Source organism: Copadichromis virginalis, linkage group LG17 (genome assembly GCF_057382275.1).
Source record: "Copadichromis virginalis isolate Kocher_CV1m ecotype Utaka linkage group LG17, C_Virginalis_male_GT1.1, whole genome shotgun sequence".
NCBI lineage: Eukaryota > Metazoa > Chordata > Actinopteri > Cichliformes > Cichlidae > Copadichromis > Copadichromis virginalis.
Genome location: NC_140634.1, coordinates 29,828,552 through 29,844,558, shown reverse-complemented (window position 1 = coordinate 29,844,558; position 16,007 = coordinate 29,828,552). Strand labels below are relative to the sequence as shown.

The 16,007-nt window shown below is 40.5% G+C and overlaps 1 protein-coding gene across 1 annotated transcript in view; it reads right to left on the bottom strand.

Annotated features, from left to right (window-relative positions):
- The window catches only part of plxna4 (plexin A4), a 243,291-nt gene that overhangs the window by 110,337 nt on the left and 116,947 nt on the right, over window positions 1–16,007 (bottom strand). The gene's annotated exons all lie outside the window — the stretch shown is intronic.

Below are 16,007 nucleotides of genomic sequence, written 5' to 3'. Positions count from 1 at the left end.
CTTCACATGAATCAACTGCTAAGTCCAATTACATAAATGTGTAACTGAGTAAATGGCTAAAGACATAACATCGAAATAAAGAACAGCTGAGGTGCAAATAAGAAACACAGGAGAGAAAACGGTTGCCTTCCAGGAAGGACTTGGCAGTGGAACAAAGGTGGTATCTAGGACAACAAAGCGTGCAAATACAAATGAAGGAATCGTTTAAAAGGTAATTTTGGATGTTTTTATTAGCTAAACTGCCCAGGATATACTGACTTGGGATTTTTGCCTTGCATCAAGGCTGTCGGTGCTGTTGCTGAGAAGGACATCTTTCTCTATCACAGTTTAAGCCATTCAAAAGTGATTATGGTAATAAGGCATCTGGGCAAGAGGTGTGGTCTATGGGCCCCTAGGTGAGTTTATTCAGCAGAAAGTGCATGGAATTGAGCCCACGCACACTTGCTGATGTGATGGAAGTGGTCTGGGTTGTGCCAGAACATCTGCTTGTAATGTATCTGTAATGTTAAGAAACTCAATCAGGATGTTCTTTATAGTAAGTGACAATGTTAGTTGGTTCTACTTTTCCTTTACTCTCTACATAACAAAAACCAAAGAATCTGCAGCTCTTTATAGTTCAAAGCAACTTTCTTTTTGTCTTTGCTTTGACAGTCAACTATTGTAGAGCAAAGAAAGAAACCTACTATAAGTATACTGGCTGCAGCTTAAGTGCTGCCCTGTCCTGCTGTTTCTACTGATATCCCATTTCACAACATCGCATTTCTTTAAACAGACACCTTGTTTAACCCCGACTTCACCCCACTCTCCCTCCTTTTTTGTTTCTCATTCATTCTCCTTCCTCTCTCTTTTTTTTCAGCCTCCTGCTTGGCTCGTGTAGTGACCTCGATCTCAAAGAACCTTGAGTTCTTTTTTTCCACTGGGAGCCATTGTATGCAGGGTCAGTTGCAAAGAAAGGAACAGAAGGCAAATAGGAGAGAAAGAAAGAAGAGAAGGAGGCAAGAAGAAAGAAACTTTCTTGTAAGCCAGAGCTCAATTCAGCAGGTGGGGTTATCTAATCTGCCCAATTGGGGATGTTAATTTTAGGTGCAAAGCATATATGCACAGCATTCATCATTTGTGCATGTGCATGCATGGAAACATGTATCAGTTTACCTCAACAACATGTGATAAAGGTCTCAAGTCATTTGCTGTGTAGAGTTAAAGGGCTGACAGTCTATAGCGGTCACTGGATGTAGAGTTTTATTGTGTTGGGAGAGATCCACAGTCACCAAGGAGCGAAGAGGCTTCAAGGGGAAGTTCCTGTATATTATCCCTCAATCTGACCACCAACAAAACAAACGAGCCACCAGGGAGCATGGAGCACGTCTGCAAGAATGCAACGCTAGCTGGTTTAGTCACACTGGGACCAGAGGGGAACGCACAAGGGAGAAAGACTGATTTAAATCAAGGACCAGTGGTCTTGTTTGTACAATAATTGGCACATACAGAGGGGTTTGTAGCTTTTAAAACAGAGTTGTCTTCATCTTCTTTTATATCAATCTCTGCTCTTAGAAGAATTAATATAAAATATCCACTTAGTGCATGAAAAGTCCTTTATAATTAGACAAAAAAAGACTCAACAAACAAAACAGCATACTACTATACCACTTTTATTTTCTTGATTAAATGCTAAAATTAATGACATGGTTTGTTATGAACCTGTTAATCCTACATTCATTATCAGAGACAGTAATTATGAATATATCTTAAAGTATTTTTTTTTCATCAGCCTCAAATCATTAAGGCAGCCACACTGGTGCTAGCCAATATTATCAGATTCCTTTTCAACAGTAATAAAGTGGATTAGCTGTTCTATGCTAAATGGATTACAATGCTAATCTCTGCTATCACATTAGCACTACACAATAGACATTCACTGCCAGACAGACTTCATTTTGCCTCAGAGTAGTGGGAGGGATGCACTAGGCCCACATATAGATGAACATGAACATGCACGTGATTGTGTGTGTAGAAACATTAGCAGTTCACTGTCTCTCCCTTTCACACTCCTATACGCACACATACAGGCTTCCTGGCTGGAGATGCTTGTAGGAGATACTCTGGGAAGAGCCGGGAAATTTACTGGCACTTTTGACTCAGGGCGCACACACAGAGCATACAATATTTTTTTATATTCCCGACTGTGCCAGGAGGACCATGCAACTGATTCACACCATCACAGTTCACATATATGAAAATCCTCCACAGAGTGACTACTTTGTCCAGATATAGCATCCACCTAGTGGCTGTGACAGACAACTACAACAGCTGCTATTATGAGCAGTCGGCTCTGCAGTGACAATGTTGTAGAGACACAAATAGGATCTTGTCTCAGTGATCATACTGTCTCAAGAATACATTTAGTGCATATAAAATATTTTTATATAGGCCTTTAAAGCTATTGGGCCCGACTATTACAGTCTTATTTGCAATCCACCAAAAAAGCATAAGCAGAATGTGAGTGCAGTGCTGATCAAAAAGAATGCATCTAACGGCTATAGATAATTTAATAAAACAGTCAGAGTGCAGAGAAAAACAAGCGGAACATCATATGCAGATGGTACTTCCTGCCTTGACTGTGTCCATGAAAAATCATATGCCTAAAGTCACCATTTCCCTCTCTCCATGGGGCTAACAGCTAGCAGAAGGTGTGATACAGACGGGGAAGCCGTTCCGGTGTGAAAACCACAGGATTACCCTTGCTCAGTTTGCTCATATTGGCACTCTATGCTACAAAAGCACATGGAAGGTATGGTATTTCCTCTAACTGCATGCTTGCGGGCTGGTAAAAGCATAATGCTAAGAATAATTCACGTGATGTTCAAAAATAAACCCTGTGTGTTAAGTGTAGGGTTATTTTGTATAAGAAAAAAAGGGAAAAGCTGTAGAAATGTATCAGAGGACAGTAAAGAAAAAATACACTAAATAATATTATTGCAATATGAGGGACACAGACTGCTTGTAGTGTCATGGCTGAATCAACAGACACCTTCCATATCCGCAGTCAATAATGCTGTTGCCCCTCTGGAACCCTCTTCCACTAAAAATTGCCCTTTCAAATTCAGTACCTCTGGTTACACATCTTAGAACATCTACTGATTTGGGATAATCTCTGTGAACTTGGGCTGCGATTGTGTAGAAACCACTTTACATCAAACGGTGAGAAGGCTGGTCCGCATGTTAAGACTAGACTAGTTAATCATCAAGAGAAATAAAAATACTGCTGTGATTAAATGGAGACGCTACGGGTACGACCACAATATCTAGATAACAACACATTACCTAGAGCAAACTGAAGGTAGCACATCATTAGCTTTCCCTGCTTGGAGGGTCACAGTTGGAAGCTGGAGCATATCCCAGTTGACACTGAGCGAGAGGCGGGGAACACACTTGTTGCCAATCAATCACAGGGCTAACACAGAGACACAGTCAACAATTAGCGCTCACACCCACACCTGCAGTGTATGACCAATTTGCACTAGCCAGTTAACACGACATATGCTTACTGGCCACTTTATTGGGTACTGAGTTGTATCCCCTTGTGCCTCCAGAACTGCTTAAAATCTTTATGGTATAGATTTAACAAGGTGCTGAAACATTCCTCTGAGATTATGATCCAAATTGGCATTAAAGCATCACACAGTTGCTGCAGTTCTGTCATTTGCACTTAAGTGATATGAATCCCACTCCATCACATCCCAAAGGGGCTCTATTGGGAAAAGATCTGAAGACTGCAGAGGCCTTTTAATTACAGTGAACTCATTTTCATGTTCAAGAAATCACTTTGAGTTGATTTGAGCTTTGTGACACGATGTGTTAAAACTGGGGTCATAAAGGGATGGACATGGTCGGCAACAATACTCAGGTAGGCTGTGATGTTTAAACGATGCTCAATCATCACTGATAATAAGGGCTCCAAAGTGTGTCAGAAAAATACCACCCACACCAGTACTCCACCAACAGCAGCCTGAATTACTGACACAAAGCAGATTGAATCCACGTATTCATCTTGTTTATCCCAAACCTTGATGCTACCATCCAAGATGGCAGAAGTGGTTATGCAGTCCACTTCCATGTGCCTCGAAGTTCAGTGTCTTGTGGATTTGGAAAAGCTCTTCTGCATACCTCGATGAAAAGTTGAATGTTTTGCACTAAACAAAGTGAGTGTACATGGACTTTGGGAGGAAACTATTAAAATTGAGCTTCTGAAACAAACAAAAAACTTCAGGAGGGAAACTTTTTGAATATGAGTAAGGAGAGTGAGCGAGATTGAAAAACTTGTGTCCTTTCCTACTATGGCATGGATTTTGGGGTGGCAAAAGGAAGGCTTGTCACACAGAGTTGCAGTCTGTTTTGCATGGCACACTAACAGGCCATGGCTGGAACACACACCATGACCAACATGCTGCTAGGGGAAGCCAGAATAAGCTGCTGACTAAAGTATCACTACGGTCTGACACGTGTCATGCAACCACAGTGAGGTGAGTGGGCTGGAGCGGAAAGTCATCCAAAGTCATACAGCATGCTGGCAAAACTAAATTTCCACAATATTTGTGACAGAAATTTCCCTAATCCTGTGAAACATGCATATGGGCAAACTCAGTGGTCTGCCAGCATCTCTGCAGCTGAAAGGGTCATGAACCCTTGTGTTTTGGATATGCTAAAATAATGCTAGTTTTCATTGTTTATGCTTCTTTTTAGTCGATAGACATAAATATATACTTAAAACAGAGGTAGTTAAATAAATTGATTAAGGATGAATATTTAACAAATGTGGCTACAGGAAAGTAGTGGGAAACTCCTAAGATAAAGGGAAAATAGCTTCATTGGATACCAAGAAAGGAAAAGGTACAGATAGCCACATGAAGGAATATCCTTCAAAATAAAACAGGAAGTAACAGAATCTAACTAAGCTAAATGGAAAAATAGAATAAAGTCAATAAGAATTCAGATTTATACACCTATTAGTGTCACTTCACTGAAATATGAAGCAATTTAATTTAATTAAGAGACCTTGTACTATTTTCACAAGGTACATTTAAAGATTTACCCTATAAGAGACTTTCTCTGTCACTTTACTTATTCTGTCGGTTTTACAAACTAAGTATTTTCAAAGCTATGACAAAATACAAGCAGCACCATCAAGTTGTCTGCAGGTCATGTATATAGGAGCTTCAGCTTTTTCCAGTTTTAGATATCAGTCATAAACATTCTGGACAGAGCACAATACGGCCAAATGCCAAAAGACACCTCAGCCTGACTTGCCACACTCAGGCTCAGGTTTTCACCCTTGTTTTAAAGCAGACAGCAGAGTGTTAGGTATTCATCCAGGCAACGCAGGACATATATTAAGAGCCTAGAGAGAGACACAGGCAGACAGACAGAGACAAGGGAGAGCAACATTCACGGTGAAAGAGACAGGAAAAAAAAGAAGAAGCAACGTATCGTCACTACATAATGGCAATGTGTCTCTCCACGCGTTCTATTCATACCGACAGCAACACAATGGTGGCTGTCTGATTGCCCAAATCTGTCCAGCTCGCTAAAACATATGGCAGACTGAGAGAAAAGAGGACTTGGTGGGGGGGGGGGGGGGGGGGGGGGGGGGTGAGCAGAAAGAATAACAGAAGGAAAGGGGGCTAGAGGCAGACTGGCTCCATCTCTCAGTGTCAATCAATGCCAGAAAAAACTCTGCACTTCCACATTCAGTGCCTCGATATTTAGCTTGAGGCGAGATGGACCGGTGCAACACTAGTGGGAGAGTGTAGATAATTTGACATTAATCTCAGGGTATTAACAAGGATGTCGCACCCAAATGTGGGATGCCAGGCTGGTCGTGCAGCATTGTTAGAATACAGAAATCTCATATGATCCGCTAGCTATTGCCAGCAAGAGTTATTAGGGACAATCAAAGACAGACACGTGGTTTTATCCTGAGAAGATGATGTCTGGCCAGGACGCTCTAAATCTGTTCCATTTCAACAAGTATTGTAGGTGACACATAAATTACTAATGCTATGGTTTTTCTTTCTACATCTACATTGTCTTTTGGCAGCGTATTTTATATTTTATGACAAGCTACAATAGAGTCATCTTGTACTTATTCAAATGGTACAACACTGACTCAGTGGTTTACAGCTTTCCTTTATGGAAGTAAAATATTCATTCGGTTTATTAAAGACAGATTTAAAATCTTTTCCCCCCTCTCAACTCAGCGCCTCTGTATTGGAGGATGAGTTGGCAAAAAAAAAAAACCCCACTGACTGGAACTGAACTCATTCTATGCTTTAATTCACTATTCTCTGTTTTATGTTTGCAATTAGGCATATCTGCTACACAGCAGGATTTTAATTAATGTCTTTCCCCGATGCCTTCTCTGTGAGAGAAGGTGCTTTGTGGGTGCAAATCAAGGAAATGTCATTGTTAGCGGGGAAGCAACTACAAAGATTTGCATGGCCATTGTCAAAAATGTGGAGAAATACGACTTCTACAATGGCGCCCCCGTTGAGTTTAAACTTCTTTGGGTTAATTTTCTGTAGATGATTTATTTTGGCTTGGCAGTTTAGGAATAGGAGGCATGGCACGATTAAAAACTAAAAACCCCAAAACAATTGCTGGTCTTTTTTTGATAGCTCCAGTTCTGTTCAGATTAAGCTGGTCGTCAGGGTGTACCCTGCCTGTTGCCCCATCATGACCCTGAAGCAGAAGAAGATGAATGGATTAACTACCTTTTAGATTTAACTGACTGACTTGTCCTGCACACAATCCAAATACAGCACAGACCATTTCCTTGCTGGTTAGAAAACTAAAACGCAGGTAGCAGATGACATAGATGTGGCAATATAAAGTAATAAATAGGGGAAGTTAAACACAGAATCAGACATAGCATATGTGCACTTAATGCGACTCCAGTAAATATTTTAACTACCTCCCTCCTGAGATCTGACACTAAATCAGGCCGAGCTGCAGGGGGACCCCTGGTTCGGTGACTGACCGCTGTAGCATTTAAGGTGTGGTACCTGTTAGCCTGCAGGCCCATGTGGCCTACTAATCTAACCTTATCCACCTGCTGAGAGATAGAGAAGGCAAGAAGAGAAGCGGAGGACAAGAATGTTATTGTGGGAGATGATCGTGTTGGAAAGGGGACAAGTGTCCGGAGGCTTCCTAACTTTCCCCCCTGCTCTCCTCTCGTCCCTCAATCGCCTCCGTGGCTTCAAAGGATGAGTGACAGGTTTCCTCACTATCATTGCCTTCAATTTTGAGCTGCCTTAGAGCACTGTGACCAGGCAGGGGGCTCACAGCTCAGCTTTTGTTACTCATTTCCCAGCTCTGCTATTTCTCCGCTCTTTTTCCATCTCTCTCTCTCTCTGCTGTTCTGTCTCCATCTTTAAGTCATGAGGTTGTCTAAAATACCTGCAGGCTTTTGGCCAGTTCAATCTAGAGAACATTTGTGACCTCTTGACTTCTGATGTCTCACTCAGTTTCTCTCATTTACTTTTTCTCTGCCCATTCTGAAATTTCTGAAAGGTCTCTTCTGTCACAGCTGGGACTCTGTACTTTACATGTTATCTTCCATTCACTGTCTGCAATTGCCTTACATGTCTTTAGATTAAAGATCATTCACACATGTAGATGTCTTGAAGACTTTTTTTTTTTTTTGCTTCATTACTCAATACAAAGTCTCTTGGAATATGGTTAGTGTTCATTGTTGCTGAAGTCTGTGTGGAAGTGGGCAGGAGGGATCCAGTGGGCAAAAATACTTTGCTCTTTCTCTGCAGTTGGCATCAGCTGCTCCATCTCATATGCTTATGTCGAGCTTTATGTCTTTGTCGACTACTGTTTTACTTCTGGCAATTTCCCTTGCATTATGGATCACCCAGTCTGTCTTATTTGGAGTCATATCAGGAAATTAGATGTGAAAGGTGGACCTGACCTACCTCATTAGTGCAAACAAATTACTAGCCAAGGAAAGCCCATATGCATATTTGTCATTCAAAGCTATCATTTCGCCTAAAGTTCTATGTTACTTCATTTAGTCTGCAGTGATAAGAGCTGCTGTTCCTGAAACCTATGCTGCAGCGACTGGCAAAGGCAACAGCATAATATGAGGGCATATCACCACCCGTGTCTCTATTAGCGGTGGAACCTGGTGGCAGTGCCACTGAGTAGAGTGAACCCCATTATATTTTGAGACCAGAGGCCATAGTGTGAGAGCTAAAAGGCTTTGGGACCCATTAATGAAGTCAACATGCCCCCTGGAGAAGTGAGGGCACCATATCAGCCTATTGTATCAAACCAAGCCTTTCAGCTGACACAGCATTGCAGAAAACCAGAGCTACAGATGCAGCTCATCGGGATGGATGTAGCTCACAGTCGATTGAAGAGTGTACTGTATACGAAGACAAGTATTATACTCTGAGGGCTATGGTTTATGTGTGACATAAACGGAAATGCTGTATATGGGCATTTGTCCGCACTCTGAGAATTGCAGGGCCCAGGACACTGGACATGTGACAAAGCAAAAGATGGTTAGCTTGATGTTAGAGAAGCAGAGGAAACATGAAAAAGCAGCAAATGCTCAAAAGGAAAACAATGGGAATAAACATCTACCTGTTTCCTGTTTTCTCTCTTTCCATTTCCCTTAATACACTGGATCTATTTTTATTGTTATCGTCCTATTTAATATATTTCTAATAAAGCTTATAGTTAGGGCTGGATCAGATGAGCCTGGACCATTATAACTGTCTTTATACACCGTTGCTGTATTTAAACATTAGCACTCTGTCCCTCTCCTATAACTTGCTTCTTGTCCTGTCCTCTTTCTGCTGTCTTCTCTTTACCCTCAGCTCCAACTGGTATTGGCAGGTGGCTGGCCCCCCGGAAACTGGTTCTGCCAGAGTTCCTGTTAAAAGGTAGTTTTTCCTTCCCGCTGTTGCCAAGTACTTGCTCATAGGGGATCGTGCGATTGTTTGCACTGACTGTACAATATAGCACTGCATGTTGAATAAGCCAGCACAGATCTGAATTATTCCATCTCCAAAGGGGAAGAGAAACATGTGGCATCTGATCCGATACAGGTAGGGCACTAACTCAGCAGGTGCCTATGATGGTCTCTGAAACCCAGCCATGCATCAACAAAGGCAAGGAAGATCAAGACTGCTGGGAATTTTTTCAAAAATCACACAACTCTGCAAAATAGTTTGGGGCAATAAAAATAAAGTGATGATATTCCCAAAAGTAAATGATTAACACACGCAGAAGCAGTTAATAACTAAATTAAATCTACATTTGGTTTAACCACTCTTCGCCTGTGAAGTAGAGGTAATGCTCCTTGTTACATTTAAGCACAGATTTGCAAATTACTTGCAGTAATGATGTTGAACTTTTCTACTGTGAATTTGAACCGTCTCAGTTGATATTTCTCTTCATGTAATTCCAAAGTCACCAGTGCTAAAAACAGGGCTTTACAAGGACCATCCTGCTGCTCTGATGGTGCTGAAGCACACATAAGAGTTTTAACATCTTAAGTGCAAAAAAGTTTTATTTAATTACAACAACTGTTTTTCCTTTTTTTGTATTTATCAGAACTTTTGTTTATTTTTTTTAAAAAAATATCAACTGGGAACTTTTAACTGAATTTTTTATCAGTTATCTAAATCCTGCTTCCCTCGCTGTCAATCACCAAATTATCTAACCACTGAGGATAACGAGCGGAGGATCTGTTTGTTGGTAAACCTTTGATCAGTCTTACACATAACAGGTGTATATTTCTCTTTGGGATGAACATGAGGTTGGGAGATAAAGGTCCAATGACAGACTTTGATCAGCATTCAAAGGATCACTCGCAAACACCCCCCTCTGTGACCTTTATGCATCTCTTAGCAAGGGGTAACAGGGGTAGAGTGTAGCCTTTTCTTAACAGAAACATACTCTGCTTCTATAAATGTCAATCAGTAGCATATCCAACAACGGTGCTAGAGAAGGGTCAAGTCCACAAAAAGATGTCTGGGTCTGATAATGGCCTAATGACAGGCTCTGATCAACTTTAGCCAAGGTGAAAGCACGACTTTGAGAAGTCTTTTTCCATTCTTTACCAAAAAAAAAATCTTTGTTTTAGTGGTTTTCTATCTCTTTTTTTACCTGCTTATCAGTCTGCCCTCTTTTCTCTGGTCAATACTTATTTTCGGCTTGTTTACCAGGACAAATAGAGCAGTTCATTGACTTCAAGGGTGTGATTGGTGTCCTGGGAGATAAACACAAACATATAAATACACACAAACTTATACTAATACAAGTGCAAAAGAACCCCCCAAAAAATAACAAGAAAAAGCTCAACAATGCTGGACTTTTAACCACTAATGTGGCAAATAAAGAGTCGACAAAAAGGCAGTGTGTATCTGTGTGTGTGTCTATATGTGTGTGTGTGTGTATGTGTGAGTGCGCACAGGTGTGTGAATAATAGATGGGGAGCTGAGAGCCAGACGCTGTCTGAGAGCAGACTTCATCCTGGATCCTGTTACCACACACTGCCATCAGAATAACTCTAGAGACACAGGCATTCTCTTACACACACACAAACACACACACATGCCTAAAGTTCAAGCACAAAATATGTGCACAGTTTTGTGCCCACACAATCCACACCAGAATCCAAAAAGGTAATCTTAACACTACCTCTTTCTTGAGTCTCTGGTCAGGTATAATCACAGAACTGGGTAATGTGACCTTGGAATAGAAAGTTTTCTTAAAAACCCACAACTGTGAGGAAGGAAACTGTTTTTAACATTTTCCTGAAAATATGGTATTCTTGTTTGGTAACATTTTAGCAGAATCACACATATGCACAGATTCAATTTATTGATACCTGACTTCAGCCGAAGACCACTCATATTCATGAATTCATAAATTATCGATGCTCTTACCTTTCAGACCTGGGCAGATCTGTGTGTCTATGCATGTACGCACCAACATGTGCTCTGGAAACATTCATTGTCTACCATTCAGTTCAATGTTGTGGTGATTTATGAGCTTCCTACCAAAGTTTCTGAGTAAATAGGAAAGCACCTCAAATACAATTCCTCAGAGATAAGCAGGTGCAAGTCTCTGTGTTCCGCCCTTACAAGTGCGATTGTGTGTATGTGTGCATATATTTGTGCATTCCCTTGTTTTTCATCCCCAAGGGCACTTCCTTTTTCCTTTCTCATCTCTCCTCCTTGCCTTTATTCCTTTATTAAACAGACTGGCACACTCCCTCTATTATACCTGTTTTCCCACTGAAGTGAAAAATTGCATTGCTGGTCTAGCAGAGAGAGAGGGAGACAGAGAGGCAGACAGTGAGAAAATGAAAAACAAGGAGGAGGATGGGGAGCGCGAGGAATAACACTGCACTAAACCCTTGAGGCATGTGTTGATTCACCAACTGCTATAATAATGGAAACGTTGGAGGAAAGAGAATGAAAAAGAGCAAGGAGACAATGTCCACTGAAAATGGCTTGGATGCAGTCCATGACGCCTGTTTATGTGTCTGGAAAAAAAATACATAACTGTTGTTTTAACAGCTTTCTAGTCAGTCAGCCGCACAGGGCCTGCAAAAGCAAAGCCTCATGATACAGTTTTTACAAGCGCAGTTAATGTGCATTTCACATACTGCAGGAATCTGCATGCATCACTGGATCAAAACGATTATCAGTGTGTCGTGACAGATGCCAAATAATCAAAACTGTGTGCTCGTTTTGCTTAAACTGTAGTTAGTCTTTTGGAACTAATAATGCCTAGTTAAAGAATGCTAAAAGATTCATTTTTAGAAGAAATAACAAGGATTTTGTTCCCTAAAAGTATACTTTATGTATAATGAGTTAAGTGCAATAACAAAAGAAAAACAGCTTACGTAAAATTAGCCCGAGCATGTGTTTTCTTAACTTGGTAACCATGCATACAAATGTAATACTTAAAGTCCTTCACACAGGTGATTGAAATGTGTGACCATGGACTCCCTCTTTTGTAATTATTTGAGAGCAATGTTTCTTCTTCCTGTGTTTGCTTGGCAATGCAAATACTCTGCAAGCAAGAATTTGGCTTTGCTATGAAAGCCCTCCTGCTTCATAACAAAAAAATGCCCATTAAAAGAGAAATACGAGGAGACAGACCAGATATACTGCACGTATCCCACAGAAACAGGTCAGTTGCTTAAGGTCACTTTTATTTTATTTTCTCCTGTCCATGTCTTATTCTCACTCCAAACATCCACCGGAGGCGAGCACATTAATCACAGCACATAACGCAATTTCATTTCTATGTCTCACCGTATGGGGTACAATACCTCACCCTGAATTATGTCTGACATACTAGAAATATACCATTAGGCTGAGACCCTACTTTAACTTTAATACAGTAACAGGGTTGCTGGAGGGCTTGGCACAAAAAAATAAAAAATAAAAACAACAACAAAAAAAACATAATGTATTGCTTTGTGTGACACTTATTACTTGGTGGTATGGCAATTGCTTTCCGTTGTGATGTAAGCTAAATAATGCATTCTGTCTATTCCTGACCTGGTCGTGCATTGCTTGCTGAAAGCATATCCCCTCTCTTATAATGAAGACATCCCAACTACTGTACAGTATATTCCACCTCTTACACTGCCGCTGCAGGAGGGTTTTTCTAAAATTAGCACTGATTTATCAGGGGAGCACATTAGAGTTTCACGCCCATGCATTATGTGATAGTATAAAAGCAGTGAATTGTGCATGATAATAGAGGCTTCACAGTGGGAGTCAAATAACTTCACCCAATAAATAAATGAGCGTGTTGTTTCAGGATGGCTGGTTATCTAATCACAAAGACAAGGGAATAGATAAAAAAAAGAAGCATGCAATCATGTTCAAATGAAACTATACTTTAGCAAATGTGTTACACATAAGCATGTGTGTATGTGTGAGCCTGTGGGTGATTACACAGGCAAAACAGGAAAAAAAAACAAACCCCACACACACATACTGCTGTAGAGTGACACATTTAATCCTGTATCACTAACCTGTTGCCTGAATTGTTTCCTCTTATTGACTGGTCATACAAGCATGTCTACTCCATGCCTGGGCTAAAGACTTAGCCTTTGGATTTTTACAGTGCCCTGTAGTTAGAGCAGTAAAAGCAACCAGGACACTGACCTGATTTCTAAGGTTCAGACGTATAACTTTTACCAACTCACCTGCCTGCTTATGCACTCTTTAAAACACGCATAAACTTCCATTTCAACATCATAAAAGCCAAACTAATGGCTATAATCACCCAACAGATAATGTTTATAGGTTTAGAATTTAATTATGGGATTGACTGGAATTTATAGAGTGCTCTTCTAGTCATACAGACCACTCAATATGCTTTAGACTTCAAGTCACATTAAACCATACATTCATGTAGTATTTTACCTCTCTCACATGCGAAGAATAACCAGTTAACCTGACATATGTGAGAGGAAGCCATGTAAGCCCAGGGAAAATATGTATATCCATATATCCATACACCCTTATCCACAGTATTTTTGCTGTGCTAACCACTATATGCACTCTGCATTTAGTTGAACTGAATTTTACTTTATTTATAAGGTGCCAAATAGCCAACACTCTTGCACCATCTGCCACAACTAGTTGTAATAGAAATAATAGCATAACTACTTTCAAAAGATCAGTTAAGACTTTAAAAGTATATCTTTAAGAGATGATAAAGTTAATACAAAGTGACACTCAGTGCTTTTGAAACTTTGCCTGCAGCCTAAAACATATGTTTGGTATACTCTTCTGTATTTTTACTATTCAAACAGTTTATTTAAGGCATTGGGATAATTCGTCTTGGTTGCTATGAAAGTTCAGCTAATACTCAAAGTCATTCTCAGGCTTACTTCTCCCATTCCTCCTCTTTCTCCCTCTCCTGTCTCCACCGCCTCCCAGCCTTGTTATCCACATCCCTTTTTTTCCCCGTCTACCTATTCTGCCCCTTTTACGATGTGGTATATCAAGGTATGACAAGAAAACAGACAAACCATGTGCCACTGGCAGAGCAGAGCAGCAAGCCTGAATGACAGAGAATAAGAGACAAAGAGAAGAGATTGAGAGGAACCGAGACACATCACCTGCAGAATGTTAGATAAAGATGGGTATAAGCTGCACTAAAACTTGAAGACAGATAAAAGTTAATTCTTTTTCGGGGAGAGACAGAGTGAGAGAGGAATCTAAGAGGATATTTGGTGAATAGGGCCTGTCAGCTTGCATTGCGCAGAAATCCTCTTATACCTCAAAATTTCAATTAGGTGGGGAAGCGTTTCGGTGCGGTGCGCTTCTCTCATTCTGCACAGGAAGTACAAGGTGCATGAGGAGGGATTTGTCACAGCAGCGACAGGCCTTCTCCACCTACATTATGATTCAAAGACACACACACACACACACACTCTCGCTCTCTCTCTCAAAGAGTGTGCCCCCCCCCAAATGCCAAAGCCATTTCGAGTGACAACAGTGGTACACTTGATGCTACTTCAATGTTCAGTGAGCAGTGTTGCAATTGAGTTTGTTCCACTGAAGAGGATCTGAAATTTAAACTCCACAGGTTTGTGTTGTGCTTCTGTCATCTGTATGACAGCTACAATTACACTATGTGTCAACCCTCTCTAAATGACACTGACTTAGAGTAATTACAATGCCAAATGTAACAGCCCATTTTCATGGTCTGCTTTTATTTAATTCACACCTGAGTGTTTTGCTTTCCTTCTGCATTGTCTGTCGCCAGCTCCCTTAAAGCCTCACAGGTGTCCCCTTAAAAATCACCCCAAGTAGTATCAACTAGAACTGATGTGCATGTAGATTATGCAAGGCAAAAAAGACTGTGTTACATCACTTATCTGAAGTCCTTTTCCTGAAATTTCTGACCATTTGATAAATAAAACCCCACTTAAAAAAAAAAAATCATGTTTTTTTTTTTTAAATCCATTACTAATCTTGGTAATTTTCCATTGGAGAAACAGCAAAAAATCCTTTAATGCCAAAATGTTTTGTATGCAGGTTTAAAAAAAAAAAACAACAACCTTGAACTTCTTTAACTGAATATGTAAGATCATTTTTGCAAAATGTTGCACCATCACAAGATTTTTTTAAAATTATTTCTATTAACAAAACAGCATGAAGTTCAAAGAGGACTTGGATCCAAGTGTGCTGCATAATCAAAAGGAAACTTTTGTCCTTCTGGGTGTGATAAAACTTTATTCACCCGAGCAACTGCCTTCAAACATGGGTGACAAAAAAGCTTCAGCAAAGCCTGACAGGTCAAGAAATATGAGAAGCCAGAAGATGTGCAATTACCATTTTTTTAAGAGGCAGTATACTTAAGAGTAAAGCAGAATATATTTTCTTGGCTGCAAGGCAATAGAAAAAAAAACCCTACTCATAACCACTGTCGTGATATTTCTATTCCCTTTTCTAACATTTTCCTTCTCCTTTTGGTCCCATTTCCAGGCAGGTTTACTGCAGCTATCCACTATGTCCTTCATCTTCTCACTATCCTAACTCCCTCCCCTCCAAGCAATTTACTCATTTTGCTATCTAACCCTTCAGCATTCTTCACAAACTATCCATCTTGTTAACTCTCAGTCCCACACTTCCACAAACCTTCTCTCCCCAAATCTTTTTGCCTTTTCTTTCTCTGTCTATCTAGCCCTTCTGGTCCTTTCTTTCCCTAAACTCTATCCTGTCGTTCTGTTCTCTCACCTTTCCTCCCGCTTTACTCTATTCCCAGCCTCCCAGCTGGCTTTCATCTTCCCCAGGTTAGATTACTGTAAGGCACTGCCTGTCTGCCAGCATTCCTGAAAGCTTTTCATCTCTGCTCTGATTCATCTGGGGAGACAGACAGAGAGAACGAAGAAGAGAGTGAGGAAAATAGAGAAAAGGGAGAACTGAAGAGGATGCTAGGAGAGGAGAGACAGA